At 47.8% G+C, this 22,622-nt stretch overlaps 1 protein-coding gene across 3 annotated transcripts in view; it reads left to right on the top strand.

The window, feature by feature from the left end:
* The first annotated feature begins 5,304 nt into the window (after positions 1 to 5,304).
* Positions 5,305 to 22,622, top strand: part of LOC141085377 (guanylate-binding protein 3-like) — a 92,272-nt gene continuing 74,954 nt past the window's right edge. For 2 of the 3 annotated variants that reach the window (XM_073570679.1, XM_073570682.1), the window contains exon 1: positions 5,383 to 5,525. The gene's annotated coding sequence lies outside the window, so the exon portion shown is untranslated. Of the gene's footprint in view, positions 5,526 to 22,622 lie in introns of all 3 variants that reach the window. The other variant, XM_073570678.1, reaches the window with a different exon arrangement.

Genomic DNA, 22,622 nt, shown 5'->3' with positions numbered 1-22,622 from the left:
TTTTAGAATCTGTGACTTCGCACTGCATGGGTTCAGTAGTGACCGGACAGTTCGCAACAATGTGGCCCATCTCTTGGCAGCGGAAACACCTAACGGGTCCCTTGCTTAGACCATAGTTCGTTACTCTCGACCTCGCATTGTAGGCAGTCCCGGTTTCCTCCCCCACTGTCTTAGAGATTTTTCCTTCTCCCCTACTCCCTGGAACAGTCTTACCGGTTCCACGTGGAGATGATGAAGAACGAGGAGGGGTAGCGTCGTCTCAGAGTCCTTCCGCCACGGAGCAACGTTCAACCAGATCCACCAGTTGATCTGCCGTCGTAGGATTTCCATGGCTTACCCACTTCCTCAGGGCTGGCGGTAGAGCTCTCAGGTACTTGTCCATGATGACTCTCTGGATTATCTCTGGCGCTGTCAGCACCTCGGGTTGTGGCCACTTCTTCGTCACGTGGATCAGGTCGAACATCTGTGACCGCGGTGGTTTATCCGGCTGATAAGTCCATTGATGCACTCTCTGTGCACGGACAGCGGTCGTCACTCCCAGCCGGGCCAAAGTCCTGCGCGGCTTCAGGTTCTGATAAAAGGGCTGATAAATGGCAAATGAGCTTTAATGGGGATAAATGTAAGGACATGCACTTGGGTAGAACGAATAAGATGTATAATTATGTGCTTAATTGTAAAACACTAGGCAAAACTGTCACTGAAAAGGACCTGGGTGTATGGGTGGACGACAAACTCACATTTAGTGGCCAGTTTCAGGCAGCTGCTGCAAGGGCAAATAAAATAATGGGATGCATTAAAAGAGGCATAGATGCTCATGAGGAGAACATAATTTTACCTCTATATAAGTCACTGGTGCGACCACACTTAGAATACTGTGTACAGTTCTGGTCTCCGGTGTATAAGAAAGACATAGCTGAACTGGAGCGGGTGCAGAGAAGAGCGACCAAGGTTATTAGGGAACTAGGGGGTCTGCAATACCAAGATAGGTTATTACACTTGGGGTTATTTAGTTTGGAGAATCAAAGGCTTAGGGGTGATCTTATTACAATGTATAAATATATGCGGGGACAATACCAAGAGCTTTCTAATGATCTTTTTACTCTTAGACCTGTGACGGGGACAAGGAGGCATCCTCTACGTCTGGAGGAAAGAATGTTTAAGCATAATCACAGACGCGGATTCTTTACTGTAAGAGCAGTGAGACTATGGAACTCTCTGCCATATGATGTTGTAATGAGTGATTCCCTACTAAAATTTAAGAAGGGCCTGGATGCCTTTCTTGAAAAGTATAATATTACAGGGTATATACACTAGTTTCCTTAATATTGCGTTGATCCAGGGAGCTAGTCTGATTGCCGTATGTGGAGTCGGGAAGGAATTTTTTTCCCCAATGTGAAACTTACTGTTTGCCACATGGGTTTTTTTTGCCTTCCTCTGGATCAACATGTTAGGGCAGGTTAGGACAGGATATAGGTTGAACTAGATGGACTTAAAGTCTCCCTTCAACCTTAATAACTATGTTACTATGTTACTATGTAAGAGGTAGTAGGATTTCAAACCATCCCCAATTAAATAATCTCCATAGGATCCCCACCCTAAAAAAGCTAACTACTTTAATAGGTTTCTAAATCATCCAGCTCAAATTTTATATCTGAGCAATGTTCAAGCAGGCAAACCATCACCCTTCTGTAACCCCCAAAAATCTACCAAGGCACACAAGTCTGATATTGATATCCTCCTTCCATAATATGCATGATGCGCAAGCTGCCAGTCCCTCCAGCTCCTGTTAGCACCCAAAAAAAGAACCTAGACCTTGCAAATGATACACTCCTTCATACCCCCCATTTGCATATCTATTGACCACAGATGCTATTTTAAAATATCCCTTTTAAAAAGTTAAATACCCAATTTCTGCTCTCAACATTTTTATACACGTTTTATTTAAACCAATAGACCCTCAACCAACTCTGTATTGCATGTTGTGCTTTCCTGTTTTTCATAGACCACACTTTCAACGTTACCTTGGTGAAATGATACTATGGACAGTTTTTGTATAAAACTTTATTATAATTTTTTTTCAAAAAAGTAGGAGCTACACAGCTCTTTATCTGAAATACGAGTACATGAAAATTTAGTAAACACCAAAAAAAAAAAAAAAAAAATAGTCAAAACACACACAGACACACACACCATCACACAAGCAACAAGCCACACAGGCACACACACCGCAGAACTTTTTTTAAAACACATGTACAGTATCAAAAAAGCATGGCTGGACACACACACACTCACTGCAAATCACGCTGGCTGGCAGTCCTCTTGCTGGCTGGCAGGTTGCTCGCAGGCTTCTGGCCGGCAGGCTTATGGCTGGAAGGCAGGTTGCTGGCAGGCTTCTGGATGGCAGGAGTGTTGATGGCAGTCTTCTTCCTTCTATGCTTCTTCCTGGCACATTGAACACTGAAGCCACATGGCTGGTTTATATAGGTTTTGGGGATGTCTGGTCAATTGGCTGCTAAAGACAGATTTGGAGCATGCTCAATTTAAAAAAACGGAATCCGGCGACGGATTCTGTCATTTGACGGACAGCGACAGATCCGCCGCCCATAGGCTTCCATTCTAGCCAACGCCGGACGCCGGCAGATCCGTCGCTGTCCGCCTTTTCAGCGCAGACAAAAAATGTTACAAAGTCCGTCAACTCCAGACAGCGGATATACAAGTCTATGGGGAAAACGACGGATCCGCCAGGCAAATCCGTCAGTACCGTTTGTTCTGGCAAATGGCGGATTTTGACTGACACCAAAAAACTGAAGTGTGAAACAGGCCTTAGTGTTAATCAGATTTTCCGTTGCCTCTCATTTTTGGAGGTATATGTCAGATGCCTGACAGGTTAGCACAACTATGGGGTGGTGCTAAGGTTAGGTTACCAAACCATATGTAAATTAAGTATAAACCTAGCACTCAACTTAGATGCGTGAAAAAACGAATTTATTGTAGCACACGAAAAAACGTTTCGGTCTGTTGTGACCTTCTTCAGTTACGTGTTACACACACTATGCAAGGACGTCTACCTCCAGCTACGCGGGACCCCAATGGGCTCCAATGTAGCGCCCCCCCTATGCAAATGCCTATTTGGCCGATTTTGAGGAAAGCATCATTTATAACAATGATCTATTTTGCAACAATGTCATTATATGGAAACGCTATATAGATGACATTTTCTGCATATGGGGGGGCTCATTCTTTGACATCTTGAATTCATCATGGCCGGGTATTGAATTCGCTATGGGGCATGATCTTTGGCGCATGTTTTTTTTAGACACTATGGTCATTAAGGATCCTAGGGGGGCTCTGTCTACAGACCTCCATATTAAAAAAACGGATCGCAATAGCCTCCTTCATTTTCAGAGCCTTCACCATCCCTCAACCAAACGGTCAATTCCGAAATCACAGTTTCATAGAGTGAGAGACATTATCACAGACACTAACATCAGAGACCAACGCCTAAACGAGATGACCAACAAATTTTTGGAAAGAGGTTACCCATCTTCAATATTGGAGGAATGCAAAGCTATTACCAGTAAACCTCGTAAAAGTTTCACAAATCGCTTACCGTTTGTCCATACGTTCCACCCCTTTGCCTACATTATCCAGAAATACATCCGTAAAAATTGGCACCTATTATCTGCTGCCCACCCCGATATACCAGAATTCAGACAACCCTTTCTTCCGTGCTTCAAGCGAGCACCAAATCTTAAAGATACGCTAGTCAAAGCGGATATCGGTTCTAAATCTACCATCCAGAAACAACGATTTTTACAGCCAAAAATGGGGACTTTCCCTTGCTTACATTGTGTCTAATGTAATAACATCTTTAAAGGGGATAAATTCATACATCCCCTATCTGGGAAAGGGTTTAAAATTCAAAATTTCTTAACATGTGATTCATCCTATGTGATTTACATCATAAAATGCCCCTGCGGTCTCTTGTATGCGGGAGAGACCTCACAGCCTATTCGGGATAGAATCTCGAAACATAAATCTACAATTAGGTGTAAAAATCTCCTTCTCCCCATTCCGCACCATTTTATTACCCATGGCCACAACATTTCCCAATTGCAATACCAGGTGATCGAAGAGGTACCACCTTCGCGCCGTGGAGGCAATAGGATCCTCAACCTTAAAAAACGTGAAGCCTTTTGGATCCACACCCTGGATACTATGAACCCTAAAGGCCCTTTTACATTCAGCGATGCACCAGCGATCCCGACCACGATATGACCCGGTCAGGATCGCTGGTGCATCGCTAAATGATCACTAGTGAGCTGCCACACAGGCAGATCTCACCAGCGATGCAGCAGCAATACAGCGGACGATACTTACCTTTCAGACGCGGCGATGAAGACGTCCTCCCGTCCGCGTCCACGCATCGCTCGTCGATGCCAGCAGGAAGCCCAGCGGGAAGCGCCCGACGAGAAATGGAGCCGGCCAATCTCGCGCGATCAGTGATGGACAGCGGGGGAGCCGGTCGGAGGTAAGTATCACATGTAGCGATACACAAAATCGGTGACGTTATAGCGATATTGCTAGCGATATCGCTATGTGTAAAACCCCCTTACGGGTCTGAAAAGGGAATATGAGTTATCAGCATTTATGTGATACCCAATTTTTGTTGCAGGCCCCTGATCAATAAGGTCATTTTTGCAGTGATGTTGTACTTTGTGAAATTATGCTGTGAATTTAGGAGGCTGTGTGTTAATATGAATTTACTAATGTATTTTTTTTTTCTCTCTCATAGAGCCGTTTATACTAATGTCTGTGGATAGGACGTCACTACCACAAGTCTACCTTTATCTCATATCACGGTCACTCTCCCACAGACCTCTGGCTTAGATGAATACGTCTTTACTCACTAGTAAACATTTACTATATACGCCTTGCCTCCTTTGTCTGTATAATTCGTATTGTGCATAATAAAAAACTAATCACTACCTAATGACTGTGTTCACACTGTCTTTGTGACCTCCTACCATCTCTCTTACTTAGGTACTCTTCTGGGCCGTTTCACCACTCTTTATGTATTCCCATTCTCTTTAACCCCAGTCACCTAAGTGTTTATTGTAAGATCTCCATTCTTTAGTTCCATTTCCCCACTCACACCCCATACTGCTGCTATACATAACAGCTAACTTTATTATGCGTTCTGAATGGTCCTTGAAATAGTTAATCCAGCATTTCTCTGCTAGAACACATGTATCACAGGAAGTGGCCATTCTGTTCCTGTTTGTTACTTCCACCAGGCAGCATTCACTGTTATTGGCCGCCCACCCCCCTTCCCCTCTTAACCCTGTGCGAGGTCCTGTGCTGTCAGACTTGCAGTGGATACTGTGTCCGGTGGCACAAGTGCCCGATCTTCATGCACAACTAAGGTACTACTACCTTCATCCTTTTCTCCTAGTGACGGCCACTACCTCCTTTATAGATATTTTGCAGCTCAATATGCTCAGCTTCCAACACAGATCTCCGTTGTAAGTATTTCACCTGCACATATCTTTCACCAACTATGTTATATACTCATCTGGCCATATGTAATCTTAGAGATATTATAAAGCACATCAGGTCTCGCATCAGAGATATTCTCGTACCTTGCATACAGAGTGTAACACGGTATGTTTCACAACCCCTCTGAGCACTTCATTTCTCCATCTTCCAATCACTCAGCTCCATTTAGGATTGTGCGATGTTTCTGGTGATTACCCTCTGTATTGAATGACTTATGCATATATGACCATTAATTTTGCGGTGTATATACTTTTGTTATTTCCTATTGCATTTTATTTTGTATTTTTGTTAAATACAATACCGATACAGATATCGGCAGGTATCGTGCACACATCCTACTTGGATAAGTAGAACAAATGCTCACTAAATGGCAAATGTGCACAAAACTTGGCAAGCAGGTCCAACACCTGGTGCCCCCATCATCAACTGATATGGCCCAATGTACACAGTACTGCAGCTTGGGTAATAATAATTACACAGTGTACCGAATTGGCCTCTTCACTTCCCATTCTTTCCAGGAGGCTTCAGGCAGATCCGATGGGTCAGAGAAGAGATTTTGAACAAAAGAAAATTCACAGGACACATCAGTAATCTGGAAAGGATTCTTATCTACCGGCTTTAGCACCTTCATTGACTAGCCCTTCTAGCGCTACATCACATGTCCATCAGGTCACAACGATGTCATCGCACCAAGGCAATAAAAAAATTGATTGCACAAAGGTTAGAAAGGGTACCGTATCCCTGGATAACATGTATGGATAGCGTACACATTCAAAATATATGTCTATACAGCATGAGGCAGGCTCAGACGGTGTTAGGGCCCAGTATGGATTGCACGTGATTGCACAAAGGTTAGAAAGGGTACCGTATCCCCGGATAACATGTATGGATAGCGTACACATTCAAAATATATGTCTATACAGCATGAGGCAGGCTCAGACGGTGTTAGGCCCAGTATGGATTGCACATCATTGCACAAAGGTTAGAAAGGGTACCGTATCCCTGGATAACATGTATGGATAGCGTACACATTCAAAATATATGTCTATACAGCATGAGGCAGGCTCAGACGGTGTTAGGCCCAGTATGGATTGCACGTCATTGCACAAAGGTTAGAAAGGGTACCGTATCCCTGGATAACATGTATGGATAGCGTACACATTCAAAATATATGTCTATACAGCATGAGGCAGGCTCAGACGGTGTTAGGCCCAGTATGGATTGCACGTCATTGCACAAAGGTTAGAAAGGGTACCGTATCCCTGGATAACATGTATGGATAGCGTACACATTCAAAATATATGTCTATACAGCATGAGGCAGGCTCAGACGGTGTTAGGCCCAGTATGGATTGCACGTCATTGCACAAAGGTTAGAAAGGGTACCGTATCCCTGGATAACATGTATGGATAGCGTACACATTCAAAATATATGTCTCAGGAGGCAGGCTCAGACGGTGTCAGGCACAGTATGGATTTGACGGCCCAGATTACACAGCGGAGGAGCAGGGAGAGGTAAAGATTGCAAATGCTGGGGCCCTGCCCAAGCAAGGGGGGCCCACTCGTGGGCGTCGGTACTGGCACTGGGCCCCTCATAGTACAGCGGTGTGTCTGACGGCGGGTGTGCACCACCACCGTCAGAGACACTTGATTGCACTATGAGGGACCCTGTGCCAGTGCCTGCGCCCAAGAGTCGGCCTACCCACCTGTCCAGGGCAACGGCACTCGCACGGTGTCGTGCGCTAGGTGGTTACCCCGGCCATGGGGGGGGAGGCAGCACAGTTAGGGAGTTTTAGAAAGTGGCATATGTTGATGTTGGACATTCAGCTGATGCAAAAGGCGAAATAGGTGAAGTACCAGGAAGAGGTGGACCAAAGCAAGCCATTTTTCTGTCACCCTATGTGTCATCAGGGGAAGGTGGGACAAAATCCTTGGAAACCCATGCGTGGTTCATTTTAATGAAGGTTAGATCATCCACATTTTGGGTTGACAGACGGGTCCTTTTTTCTGTCAGGATTGATCCAGCTGCACTGAAGACTCTTTCCGATAGCACACTTGCAGCTGGGCAAGCGAGCTCCTGTAAGGCATATTGGGCCAATTCAGGCCAGGTGTCCAGTTTAGCGGCCCAATAGTCAAAGGGGAATGACCTGTGTGGGAGAACATCGATATGGGAGGAAAAGTAGTTTGTAACCATAGTTGACAACTGCTGTCTCCTGTCACTTTCCATCGATGCAGTATTACCAGTTGTGTGAGCGGTATTTGAAAAATCAGTCCACAACATTGTCATGAAACCCCTGTCTCCAACGCCACTTCTGCTGTGTGCACCACGAACACCTCTGCCAAGCTGCCCCCGGCCCGTACGGCTCGTGTGAGAACCATCACCGCTGCTGTGTGCTGGGAATGCCTCAAGCAACTGATTTACCAGAGTTGCTTGTTTATTAGCCAATATTAGGTCAAGGTTCTCCTGTGGCATGATGTTTTGTAATTTGCCTTTATAGCGTGGATCCAGGATGCTGGCCAACCAGTAGTCGTCATCGTTCATCATTTTGGCAATGCGGGGGTCCCTTTTTAGGATCCGCAAGGCATAATCTGACATGTGGGCCAATGTTCCCGGTGTCAATGATGCACTGCGAGTGCTGGGTGGAGGAGCACTTTCTGGCAAATCCACATCCCTCCAGTCACGCACAAACCCTGTACCAGACCTTGCCACGCCAACATTTTCACTTGCCCCACGAGATGCATCCTCCTCCCCTAAGTAATCATCCCCATCATCCTCCTCCTCCTCCTCCTCTTCTTCCTCCACCTCGTCCAGTAGAGGTCCCTGAGCAGACAATGGCTGAATGTCATCAAGGATTCCCTCCTCCTCTTCCTCCTCATCAACATTGGCTGCAGACGCCTGCTCCTTAAGGTGCGTCAAAGTTTGCATGAGCAGACGCATAAGTGGGATGCTCATGCTTAGGATGGCGTCGTCTGCGCTTACCAGCCGTGTGCATTCCTCAAAACACTGAAGGACTTTACAAAGGTCTTTCAGCTTCGACCACTGCACGCCTGTCAACTCCATGTCTGCTCTCAAAGTGCCTGGCCGTGTATCCTCCCACAAATGCATTATGGCCTGCCTCTGCTCGCACAGCCGCTCCACCATGTGCAGGGTGGAGTTCCACCTTGTTGCAATGTCGATAATGAGGCGGTGGTTGGGAAGATGGAGCAATCGCTGCAGCTTCTGCATACGAACGGAGTGTACAGGCGACCGGCGGATGTGCGCGCACAGTCTTCGCACCTTCTGGAGCAGGGCTGTTAACTCCGGATAATTTTTGAGGAAGCACTGCACCACCAGGTTCAAGGTGTGAGCCAAGTGCGCAGTGATGGACACGTAACGGCCCTGGCCATGCAGGACTGGACCATGCATCAGTTGTGAGGTGCACCTTTCCGCTCACTGACTGCTTGAGTGCATGGACAATGCGGTCTTTCACATGATGGTGGAGGGCTGGGATGGCTTTGCGAGAGAAGAAGTGGCGACTGGGTAGGTCATAGCGTGGTACTGCATAGGCCATGAGTTCGCGGAAAGCTGTGCTTTCCACCAACCGAAAGGGCATCATCTCAAACAAGATTAGTTTGGCAATGTGGGCGTTCAAACCCAGTGTACGCAGATGAGAGACTGAGTACTTTCTTGACCTACTCATAGTGTCTGGGAGGGTGAGCTGGACTTGAGAGCTGCATATGGTGGAAGTAGCGGTGGACAGGGCGGACTGAGAGAGGGTTGATGATGGTGATGGAGTTGGTGTTCTTTCTGATGGCCTAGAATCAGTCTTTCGTTGATATAACAGTGGGATTCCCTGACTGCTGTGGCCTTGCAACGACACCTCAACATTTGCTGCTGTGCTAACCGGTGGGCTTACAGTGGGGGAAACAATGTAGCGTTGATGACTACCTTCGTTGTGATCAGTTGCACATGTGGCACTTGAGGTTTGGTGTTGTGTCCACGCTTGCAAGTGCATGCTGGTTAAATGTCTAAGCATGCAACTGGTATTCAAATTTTTCAGATTTTTCCCTTGGCTAAAGGTCTTTGCGCACTTCCTCCAGATAACCTTGGCCTGATCATGAGGATTTTGTTCAAAAAAGTGCCACACTGCACTCTTCCTACTTTGGCAGACATTTTGCGGCCTAGCACGCTGTGATCTTTTGACCCTCTGGACAAGCTGTCCAGCAACTCTTTTGATGTTTGGAACCTGTCTTTGGAGTGCTCCGGGCCTGCCAGATAACAGCTGTTGCGATGTCGATGTCTGCTGTGGATGCTCCTCATCTGAGCTATTGGAAGCAGCACCCTCTTCCCCCAATGGATGCCAATCTGGGTCAACAACTGGGTCATCCATCACCTCCTCTTCTATGTCATGTGCACCTTTCTCTGTGTCACCGTGTATGGTGGTATAGTGTGCGGGAAGGGGCACCTGAGTCTCATCAGGGTCAAAATCTGGCTCTGTACACTGCGAGGACAATGTAGTGCTCTGAGTGAATGTACCAGCAGAATCATCCATCAGCGGCTGTGCATCAGTGCACTCCATGTCAGATTCATCTTGGCCTGGGTAATTCACCATTTGACTTGATAATCCAGGCATGGTATGTGAAAACAGCTCCATGGAGTAATCAGTAGTATGGCCTGCGTCATCCTTCAATCTTGGTTGGGGTGAAGGACACAAGGAAAGGTGTGGTTCATGAACATGAGCCTCCAATGACGACTCAGTGCTTTTACTTTTTACAACTGAAGAAGAGGAGGCGATAGAGCTGGAGGCTGAGTCAGCAATGTAAGACAAAACTTTTTCCTGATGCTCTGCCTTTAAAAGCGGTTTGCCAACTCCTAGAAAACTAAGCGTTCGAGGCCTTATGTAGCCAGACGATGACGCAGGGTCAGCACCTCCTGCATTCAGTCCTATTTTGCTCTTGCCACTACCATCAGATCCACCACCAACACCATCATTACCAGCTGCCAACCCCCGCCCAATTCCACTGCCTCTTCCACCAGCCTTCCTCATTTTTGGTAGAAATGTAGACAAAATCCAACAAACTATATAGTAATGTAAAACAAGGTACAAGGTGTCTATTGGACAGGGGAGATTTAGAATTTCTGCACACACTTGTGGACAGTGGACACTTTTGGATTGTGTGAGGCCCACTGATATCTGAGCGCTATGTGACACGCTCGATGGCACAGCTGCCTGTGACCAAAGTGACGAGAGGATAATGGAGATTTTGAATCTCTGCGTACACTTTTGGACACTGGACACTTGTGGATTGTGTGAGGCCCACTGATATCTGAGCGCTATGTGACACGCTCGATAGCACAGCTGCCTGTGACCAAAGTGACGAGAGGATAATGGAGATTTTGAATCTCTGCGTACACTTTTGGACACTGGACACTTGTGGATTGTGTGAGGCCCACTGATATCTGAGCGCTATGTGACACGCTCGATGGCACAGCTGCCTGTGACCAAAGTGACGAGAGGATAATGGAGATTTTGAATCTCTGCGTACACTTTTGGACACTGGACACTTGTGGATTGTGTGAGGCCCACTGATATCTGAGCGCTATGTGACACGCTCGATGGCACAGCTGCCTGTGACCAAAGTGACGAGAGGATAATGGAGATTTTGAATCTCTGCGTACACTTTTGGACACTGGACACTTGTGGATTGTGTGAGGCCCACTGATATCTGAGCGCTATGTGACACGCTCGATGGCACAGCTGCCTGTGACCAAAGTGACGAGAGGATAATGGAGATTTTGAATCTCTGCGTACACTTTTGGACACTGGACACTTGTGGATTGTGTGAGGCCCACTGAGATCTGAGCGCTATGTGACACGCTCGATGGCACAGCTGTGACAAAAGTGACTAGAGGATAAGGGAGATTGGATTGCTTTTAAAAAAGCAGTTTGCGGAGCAGTGGGTAAACAGCAATGCCAGCGTGTCAGGAAGCCTTAAAAGGCAGCCCAACAACCAACACCACTGATACACCACAATATAGCCTCCCCTTGCACTGCACACACAGTGACTTGTGTGTTGTGCAGGCCAAATCGCTAGCAGCAGAAGCAGTTTTTTTGTCTTCTTCCCTGCCTAACGCTCTCCCTACAGAATCAGCAGCAACCTCTCCCTATACTAAGATCGGCAGAAGTAAGATGGCGGTCGGCGTGCACGCCCTTTTATACCCCCTGTGACGCCCACCAAAGCAAGCCAATCACTTGCATGCCCTTCTGAAAGATGGTGGTGACCCGTGCCTAGGTCATCACGTTGCCCACAGTGTCCGTGGATCCTGATTGGCTGAAAAAGAGCGCAAAACAAACTTTTGAAACGCGACTTTGGCGCGTAAGTCGCCGACCTCGTGGCCGACCTCATCCTAGGGTCGGGTTTCGTTTCATGAAACCCGACTTTGCCAAAAGTCGGCGACTTTTGAATTTTTTCAACCCGTTTCGCTCAACTCTACTGACCACTTCACCAAGTTCGCGGTGGTTACCCCGACCCGAGATCAGACTGCCGAGGTTCACAGGCAGTAATACAATGCTGTGGAGCTGGACGGAGCAAATGCGGGGGTTGTTGAGGATGCACCCGATGACTCCTGACCTGGAGGCAGAGGTGGCACTAATGGCCTTGGATGGGGAAGCCCCCCCGACAGCGAAACACTTTCGCCAGGGTATTGCAGATCCTAGAGGAAACCCATGGGGACCCTACTGACATGGGAGAACTGAGGAACTGGCTGTTTAGTCGCATGCAGAGGGAGGGGGAGATGGTAATGCAATACATGAATGTCCTGCAGGAGCTATATACAGCCATGGAACGAAAGGACGGGGTAGGTGTGGGGCCCATTGACATAACCCTACACGACCTCTTGGTGACCAGACTGCAGGACCCCCTGACAAAACAGGCGTTGCGGGAGCGTTTGACCTTCTCTGAGATAGGGAGTGAGGCACGTACACGAGAATGGGAGCAAGGGGTGACAGTCCCTGTCTGGAAGGCCCAGAGCACCGAAGTCTCCGTGAACGCCATTAGTGAACCCCAGTGGGTGGAGGAAATGTGACAAGAGCTGAAGAATATTGGAGGTGAATTGGCTGAGGTGAAGAGGAGGGTCGAGACCATGAGTAACCGGCCGGGGCCGAGCATGGCATCCCTGAGCCCCCGTGGCCCCCGGGCCAGCCGGTCTTTGCAATCTCTCGCCTGCTTTGATTGTGGCGAAGTGGAGTGCCCTCGGCGCGGGAGGTACCCGCCCCGCCAGCCATTAAACTAGAGGGCTCTGAGTTGGGGGGACGCCGCTCGGAGCCAGAACCCACAACGCGGGGTGGTGGAGGTCCCGAAGATTTAGTTGCAAAGTGCCCGCTGATTTGGGCAGAGTTTGAGGGCCTCCCTGGTGGATACGGGGTCACAAGTTACAACCATGCCAGAGACCTACTTCCGGCAGCACTTCCCCGAAGCCACAAGGCCCCAGTCACCGGAGTAGCGTAGATGCAGATCTCGATGTGCGGCAAGGAATTGGGCCGACGAGGCTTAGTCCTGACTCGGGGGGACGCAGGCGATAGAAACGCTGTCACCTTGGGCATGAATATACTAAAGGAATTTGGCAGCCTTCTCAGTGAACCAGCCCAAGAGACTCTGAAACAATGGAGCCCCCGCACTCCACAAGGGCTGGTCTTCCAACAGCTGGTGCGGGGGGTGCGAGTCCAAGAGGCCTGCCAGGAGGGGGAGGTGCTGGGGAAGGTGATTGCGCCTGTGACTTCCCAGCTCGTTCTGCCACCAGGACAGATGGTAATCGCCCTGCCCGTCCGGGCCCATGTACCTCTAGAAGAAGTGGAGGTGCAGGTGGAGCCATCCTTCTCTGAGCACTTACCCCCTGGGCTCCTGGTGGCTCGCACCCTGGCCACCGTAAGAAAGGGGACAGCCCTCATACGCTGTGTCAATCTGGAGGACCAAGACATCGTCATAAAACCTCGCAGCAAAATGGCCAAACTGGTAAAACCCCTGGAAGAGGTGCTTCCGCCCCCGGCGCTGGAGGTGAGTCCAAGGGACCCCTGGGCCGTGACTGTGAATTCCATCCAGACCGCGGGGTCCCTGCCTGAGCAGGAGGGGTGAGTGATCTTGGAGCAAATGCGAGCGGAACTCTCCGGACTAGGGCAAGCCCAAATACAGCAGGTGGTAGCCCTCCTGGGCCACTATAAAGAGGTATTCGCTAGCCACGAAGATGACTTCGGTTGCATCACGGCCATAAGGCATGGCATACCCACCAAGGGGACAGCCCCCAACAGAGAGCGCTATCTGCAGATTCCTCCGCAATTGTACCAGGAGGTAAATACACTATAGGGCTAAATGCTACGCAAGGGGGTTATCCGGGAAAGCCAGAGCCCCTGGACAGCCCCCATTGTGCTGGTGCGAAAAAAGGACGGCATGCTGCGTTTCTATGTGGACTATCGGAAGCTGAACGCCTGCGCCATCATGGACTCATATCCGCTTCCCCGTATAGAGGAGTCCCTGTCTGCCATGGGGAAGGCAAAATATTTTTCTACCTTGGACTTGGCCACTGGATACTGGCAGGTAACGATGTCGGAACAAGATCGTGCAAAAACCGCCTTCATCTTGCCCATGAGGCTATTTGAATTTAATCGGATGCCTTTCAGACTGAACAATGCCCACGGAACCTTCCAGCAATTAATGGAGCCGTGTTTGGGTGACCTAAACTTCGAGGCCACCTTAATATACCTGGACGACATCATCATCTACGCCACCACGCTTGAGGACCACTTGTATCGTTTGGGCCAGGTGCTCGGCCGGCTACAAAAGTGCAGATTGAAGGTAAAGCCCCAGAAATGCCATCTGTTCCGCACACAGATTGAGTACCTAGGACATGTCGTCTCCGCCGAGGGCGTGAAACCGTCTCTGGAGAAGGTCGCTGTGATACGGGAGTGGCCTACTCCCGAGATGGTGAAGAATGTGTGGGCCTTTCTGGGGCTGGCTGGATATTACCGTCGCTTCGTGAAAAACTTCACCCGCCGAGCCCGAGCCCTGCAGGACCTACTAAAAGGAACCCCGACCGGTGCCAACAGCTGGAAGATACAATGGCGTGAACCACAGGAGGAAGCTTTCTGAGACCTCAAAGCCGCCTCTCAGAAGCCCCGGTGTTAACTTACGCAGATTTCTCGCAACCATTTATTCTGCATACCGACGGGAGTTTGCATGGGCTGGGGGCTGTGTTATCCTAGATGCAGGATGGTCGAGAGAAGGTGATCGCCTATGGCAGCTGGTCGCTTCACGACTCCGAACAAAATCCCGACAACTACAGCTCCTTTAAGCTTGAGCTCCTCGCGTTAGTGTGGGCCATGACGGAGCGATTCGCGGAGTACCTAGCGGGTTCCGAGGTGTTGATGCGAACAGACAACAACCCACTAGCCCACCTCGAAAATGCCAAGTTAGGGGCCCTGGAGCAACGTTGGGTAGCCAGGATGGCAAAATTTAAGTATAAAATCATTTACAACTGAGGGGCAGAGTACGTCCACGCCGACGCCTTGTCCCGAATCCGACACACAGCCCCGGGGCGGAGCCGGGCGAAGAGTTGGAAGGAGAAGAAACACCATTTTCCTCAAGCACCGCCAAAACAATGGTGGTTACAAAAGAACAGTCAAGTGCGGAACCCGCAAGGGGCATCCTAGAACAGTCCCGGGACGAATGGATACGTCAGCAACAGGAAGATGAGGAAATCGGCCCCTACGTCGATGGGTGGCCATGAAACAGCTGCCCAGTGATGCTCAAAGAAGGACGCTTTCTCGGGACATGTTACTAATGCTACGCCAGTGGGAGAGACTAGTGATCAAAGACGGACTGTTGTACCAAAAAGCGGAACTACGTGCAGAACCAAAAGCCACATGGCAAGTGGTAGTGCTGGGAGCCCAACTAGCTGAAATTGCCCCGGAAGCTCATGAAAAGGGGGCTCATTTTGGGGTGCAAAAGACTTTCCAGTGACTACAGCGGATAGCCTACCATCCCCGGTTACAAACCGAAGTGGAAGAGGTTTGCAGAAAATGCCACCAATGTGAGCTGACCAAACCACCAGGGCAAAGAGCCCCTATACAAATGATAATAACAACGGCACCCCTCGAGCTATAAATAATAGACTACCTGACCATCGGTCCAGCCCACCAGGGGTACGAGCACTGCCTGGTTATGGTAGACCATTTTACCAAATTCGCCATAGTAACCCCCACCAGAGACCAAATGGCGGAATCCGCTGCCTATGCTATTTGTAAGAACTTTATTCAAGTGTATGGATGCCCTCAACGTATTCACTCGGATCAGGGCGCCTGCTTCCTGGGAAAAGTAATGGAGGAACTATATCGTCTGTACGACATTGACAAATCTCGGACCACACCATACCATCCGCAGGGGAACGGGGCCTGCGAACGATTTACTCAGAGCCTAATCCAAAAGCTGCGTACCCTGGAGGACGACCGAAAGGCCCGAGTACGTCCCTGAGCTGGTCTGGGTATATAACAACTGGGTACATCGAGTCACCGGCTACACTCCATATGCGCTACTCTTCGGCCGAGAAGGCAAAGGGATCACCGAGGTAGAGTTGGACGCAGATTAGGAACGACCATGGGCAGGGGTCTCCTCGTGGGTCTGGGATCACCGTTACCATCTGCAGACCCTACACAGACTAGTACAAACAAAGCTCCGAGATCTCGAACACCCAGGAAAAGCCCCATCACAACCCACAGAATTCCACATGGGAGATCGCGTTCTCGTACGGGACCAGCACTCCCAAAACAAATTGGTGGGAGGAAGATCCTTACCTAGTACTACGTCGAATAAGTTCAGATGGGGCCTGTATATGAGATACAGTCTGAAAAAAAAGGGGACTGACTCGTCCGAACAGTACATCGCAATATGTTGCGGCCCTGTATATCCGCAGATCCCAAATAGTCCGAGGCCCGTCCTGAGGCCCCAGATCCTACGCCAGGAGTTTCGGATGATAAGAATGAAGAGGACTACCCAACAAGAAGGGCCGACACACCCAGGGCCAATGCCCCAGAGGCCCAAGCTATCCAACCACCTTCCACCACCCCAGATGACTCCACCACACCAACCGAACTGCGACGCTTTGAGCGGTCTACAGCAGGAAAAACCCCCGAACGATATGAACAAGATCAGTTCGTATGGCAGAAACAACTTTGGCGCCAGGACAGAAGCACAAACCTCCCAAAACCCCCGCCCGAGGACTGGCGAGCAAAAAGGATGGGGGAGTGTAGGGAGAGAGACCTGAATAAGGGCCCGTTGTGTAACCGGGCCGGAACTAGGGGGGCTGTCACTCAGGTTCCCAGAGGGTATGTTCCCGGGGGAAGTAGTTACAAGCTGGGACAGACTCTCATCCAGTAAATGTGGTGGCGGGGCGACTATAAAACAAGCGCAGGAGACCAGCAGGACGGACTCAGCGAGGAGAGAGACGAGAGACAGGAAGGAGGAGTCTAAGTGGCGCTGGAGAGTGAGCCAGTGCCTTCCAGACAGAAAGGACGGGGGCTCGCCTGACCAGGGGAGAGGACGGTGCCGAGCGGCACGAGGAGGAGATACACCGAGACCCGCAGCCGCCACTGCCCCGCTCCATACTGCGGCTGCGGCATGTACACCGAGATCCGCGGCCACCTTTGTCCCGCTCCATACCGCAGCTGCGGCCTGTACACCGAGACCCGCGGCCACCTCTACCTCGCCTCCTAAAGGGGCAGCCCCGACGGTGGGGAACCAGCCAGGGGCCTGCTTCGCTCCCTTCGCACCTGGGCGTAAGGATGCCCGAAGCCTGCAGCAACTCTTCTTCGGCTGGACCCAGCGGCTGAGACGCCGAACAGACACCTCCCAGACAACAACTCTGCAGGATGTCAGAGATTGATAAGTGACACTTCGATGATCATTAACTATAGTCCAAGGACCCGTAGTCGGCCATATAGTTCCCGGCACTTGCCATACTGTTTGATATCGTGTTATTTGTGTATTAGTGTCTAGCTTCCCTGCGTGGAAAACTATTGTCAGCTTTACCGTTTATCCATCTAATCCAAATATAAAGGTTAAGTTTGCTCTTGTTCTGTGTCCAGCTCGTCACTGCATCCTGTGTACCAGCGAGTACCAGACGTGCAAAGCATTCTAAGTTACTGAGATAATGACTTTTGAGTTTTCATTGGCTGTAAGCCATAATCATCAACATCAACTTGAAATAGATCACTCTGTTTGTAATGACTATATATAATATATGAGTTTCACTTTTTATATTGAAGAACTGAAATAAATTAACTTTTAGATGATATTCTAATTTTGTGACATGCACCTGTGTACGGTATATATATTTGCAGAGCTTCTCCTACACATTAAAATGGTAAAAATAGACAGCATCAAGACGGCGTCTGGATGTCATGCATGCGCAATGTATGAGATTACATAGCCCATAATGGACACATATTATATTTGTGCAAAGCACAGAGGCGTACGATATTTGCGCATTTCTGAATGAGGCCTTTGAAAGATGAATCCTCACCAGTGCTGACCAAGACTTGACATTTACTGTAACTGTCTGCACCAGAATGTCTGAGCTGTTTCCAAGAAATGTTCTTTTCTGCTTTCACTTTCATTGAGGGGAACAAAAAATAGAGATCTAAAGGTGACAGAATAGATAACTGTAGAAGCGAAATACCGTCTCTGCTTTCTGTGACGGAGGGACTTGTTACTGGAAATAACGTTAGAACAGAACCACAAATTATTGGACGTGGATGTCCATCATCTGAAAGACCTCACCAAATCAGTAACCAAAATGTTAGGCACATCACCCTGTCTACAAATGTAGTAGATGCAGTCCTATGTAACAAACAGAGCACACAATGATTAGTCTCTGAGTGCAGATAATGCAAATAGCACATGTTACTTGTAGTTGTATGTGACACCACAGATAACACAATGATATTTATCTGAGTCAGGGCCAACATCACCACCCAGCACACCCAGGAAATTGCTGGGGCCCTGAGGAAGTGGGGGGCCCACTAGCTGTTGTGGACACTGGTGTGCTATGAGGTCCCCCTGTGCTTTAAACTGTTTGCAATACTTACCTCTCCTCGTTCTCCGCTGGACACAGGTCCGGTCTCTTCTGCATTTTGTGACTCAGTGACGTCTCAAGGCAGAGGGCGCAATGACGTTACTACAGCGCCCCCTCTGTCCTGAGCAGGGCAGGAAGGCAGAAGTCGCTGAACAGACAGAACCTGCGGCCAGTGAGGAGAGATGAGTATTTGATTTTTTTTATGCATGGAGCAATATATGAGGAGGCCAATTCTGTATGCAGCAATATATGGGGCCCATTGCAAAGTATGGAGCATTATACGGGGCCTATTATACAGTATGCAGCATTATATGGAGCACATTATGCTTTATGGAGCATTATATGGGGTACATTATTCTGTATGGCGCATTATATGGGGCCCATTATACTGTTTGGAGCATTATATGGTGTCCATTATACTGTATGGAGCATTATACGGGACCCATTATACAGTATGTAGCATTATATGAGGCACCTTATTCTGTATGTAGCATTATATGGGGCCCATTATACAGTATGCAGCATTGTATGAGGACCATACTGTATGGAGCAAGATATGGGCCCATTAAACTGTATGGAGCATTATATGGGACCCATTATACAGTGTGGAGCATTATACGGGGCCCATTATACAGTATGCAACATTATATGGGGCATATTACTCTGTATGGATAATTATATGAGGCACATTATTCTGTATGGAGCATCATATGGGGCCCATTATACTATATGGAGCATTATACGGGGCCCATTATACAGTATGCAGTGTTATATGGGGCACATTATTCTGTATGAAGCATTATATGGGGACCATTATACAGTATGGAGCATTGTATGAGGACCATACTGTATGGAGCAAGGTATGGGCCCATTAAACTGTATGAAGCATTATATGGGACCCATTATACGGTATGGAGCATTATACGGGCCCATTATACAGTATGCAGCATTATATGGGGCACATTACTTTGTATGGATAATTATGTGGGGCACATTATTCTGTATGGAGCATTGTATGAGGACCATACTGTATGGAGCAAGATATGGACCCATTAAACTGTATGGAGCATTATATTGGGCCCATTACTCTGTATGGAGCATTATATAGAACACATTCTGTATGGAGCATTATATGGGGTGATTATACTGTATGGAGGACTGTGTGGTGCCCATAATACTGTATGGAGGGCTATGTAGTGTCCATAATACTGTAAGGAGGACTATACTGCCTGGTCTAAAATGAAAACTTTAGAATCCCCCCAGTGCCCACACTGTGCGCTGTGAGGATTTGATGGTTTCTGAGCTATTGTAGAATTTACAATTAATCACTCATATATTGGGGAGGGAGTCCTGAGGAGATCATTTGCATATTCCCAGTGCCTTCTGGGATAAGTGAAGAGTCTCCGCGAGCTCAACGATCACTGAATTTTGGCCGTTGCAGCTGAAAAGAGGAAATCGGTAAACCACGAATTTTGGCTCATTTTCCAATCTCTTTAACAATAACAATATGGAAGAGGCCAGGAGCCATTTGGTGAGCTGCATTTCTTGCTACATGTTCACAGACTTACCAGTGGAAAAGCCAAAGTTCATATGCCACAAATGCAAGCTTGTGTCCCTGTTGGAGGAAAAGTTACAAAATCTCGAAGACAGGTTAGCTACATTGAAGATCATTAAGGAAGGTGAAAAGTTCTTAGACAGAGCAGAATTATCTCTTCATGTTACAGAAAGAGAAGAAATTCAAAGTGCACCTGAAGAAACAGAGGAATGGAAACATGTGACCCAGAGAAGCAGGAGGATCGGGAGGAAGTCAGCGCCCATACTGCTAAGGAACCACTACCAGGCTCTCACACAGGAGAACGATGAAGAAATACATCAGGATAAGACTTTGCCCACAAACAGCAACCTTGTACGCCTTCAGAATCCTCCTGGATGGAGAAAGAAAAATCTTGTGAAGATGAAACGGAGAGTGGTGGTCATGGGAGATTCCCTGTTGAGAGGAACAGAAGCCGCTATCTGCAGACCGGATATAACTTCAAGAGAAATGTGCTGTCTTCCAGGTGCAAAAATTAAAGATGTGTCTGACAGAATATCAGGACTCTTCAGACCTACAGATGACTCCCCATTCCTGCTAATACATGTGGGGACAAATGACTCAGCAAGAAACGACCTGGAAACCATCTGCAGTGACTTTGAAAACTTAGGAAAGAAAGTGAAAGAACTGGGAGCGCAGGTGGTCTTCCATCCTCCCAGTGGATGGCCATGGAACAAGGAGGCGGAATAAGATTCTGCAGGTGAACAACTGGCTACGTCGATGGTGCCGTCAGCAAGGATTTGGATTTCTGGATCATGGAGTGAATTACCTATATAATGGACTACTTGCTAGAGATGGGGTGCACCTTACGAAGACTGGAAAACATGTATTTGGAAGTCGCCTTGCTACACTTGTAAGGAGAGCTTTAAACTAGAACAATGCGGGAAGGGAAGCAAAAGGCCAGAAAAAGCCATACACCTGACAAATGCTATTGGGAACTCTGCTATTAGAAGTGGGAGGAAAGAATAAAGACAAAAGAATCTAAATAATAAAAATATTGGAGAAAGAGAAACCAATCACAAACTAAAATGTTTGTATACTAATGCACAAAGCATGGGCAACAAGCAAGGAGAATTGGAACTACTAACACAGGAGAAAAAATATGATGTCATTGGAATCACTGAAACTTGGTGGGACAATATACATGATTGAAATATAAGACTAGAAGGATACAACTTATTTGCAAGAAACAGACTTGATAAACGAGGAGGAGGTGTCGCATTGTATGTTAGAAACGCGTATATCTACACAGAGATTGAAGCTTCAGAGACTGGGAGTTCTGTGGAAACTGTTTGGGTAAGAATACATGGACTGAACAATGCAAAGGACACCATTGTAGGCATTTACTACAGGCCGCCTGTGCAAGCTGAAGATATGGATGAACTCTTTGTGCATCAAATGGCCAAGTTCTTCAAAAATTATGACATAGCTGTCATGGGAGATTTCAACTGTCCAGACATTTGTTGGAAATCTCTCTCAGGCAAAACTAACAGGTCAAGGAAATTCTTATCCTCTCTTGCTGACAACTTTATCTTCCAAAAGGTAGGGGAGAAAACAAGAGGATCTGCTACCTTGGATCTAATCCTTATAAACAGGGAGGAAATGGTTGAGGAGGTAAAAGTGGCTGGGACCCTAGGAGGTAGCGACCATGCTATTTTAGAATTTTGGATAACTAGAGGAGGAAGACCTGTGAAGTCTCAGACGTCAAGGTTAGATTTCAGAAAGGCAGATTTTAAGGGACTCTGAAAGATAATTGGAGGGATCCAATGGCTGGATATCCTTAAAGACAAAAATGTCCAGGAAGGATGGGAAATCTTGAAAAATGAAATTCTCAAAGCACAATTGTTAACAATTCCGAAAAGAGGGAAGAATAGGAAGCATTTAAGGAAACCAGGATGGATGAACACAGAACTTAAGCACATGCTAAAAAGGAAGAAAGAAATGTTTATAAAATGGAAAGAGGGAGGCATATCATTAGTTCATTCACAGATCAGCCGGGGACTCCCCGCAGCCTCAGTGATGTCAGTGGGAGTCCCCCGGCTGATCTGTGAATGAACTAATGACCGTGGGAAAAAAGTCAGAAACTTTCGCACGGTAATTAGATCATCTACAGGCAGCCATTGAGGCTGCGCAGAGCTGAATCACTTAATTTTGTAGTAGATTACAGTGAGGCTGGTCGCATTAGCACCGGTCCTCATTGTAAACTATTTAACCCCTTCTGATGGATTGCAGCGTGGGACATGACTGAACAGCAGAGAGGTAAGGATATTGGTGATTTTTTATGTTATTTTTGTTGCAGGTCATGGTTTTATTTTGGATTACAGACTAATAAAAATTTGTCAAAAACTTGGTGTATTTATTTCATTAAAAG

The sequence above is a fragment of the Dendrobates tinctorius genome, unplaced genomic scaffold (assembly GCF_039654945.1).
Source record: "Dendrobates tinctorius isolate UK_male_01 unplaced genomic scaffold, ASM3965494v1 ptg000028l, whole genome shotgun sequence".
Taxonomy (NCBI): domain Eukaryota; kingdom Metazoa; phylum Chordata; class Amphibia; order Anura; family Dendrobatidae; genus Dendrobates; species Dendrobates tinctorius.
This window is presented reverse-complemented; position numbering and strand designations above follow the sequence as displayed.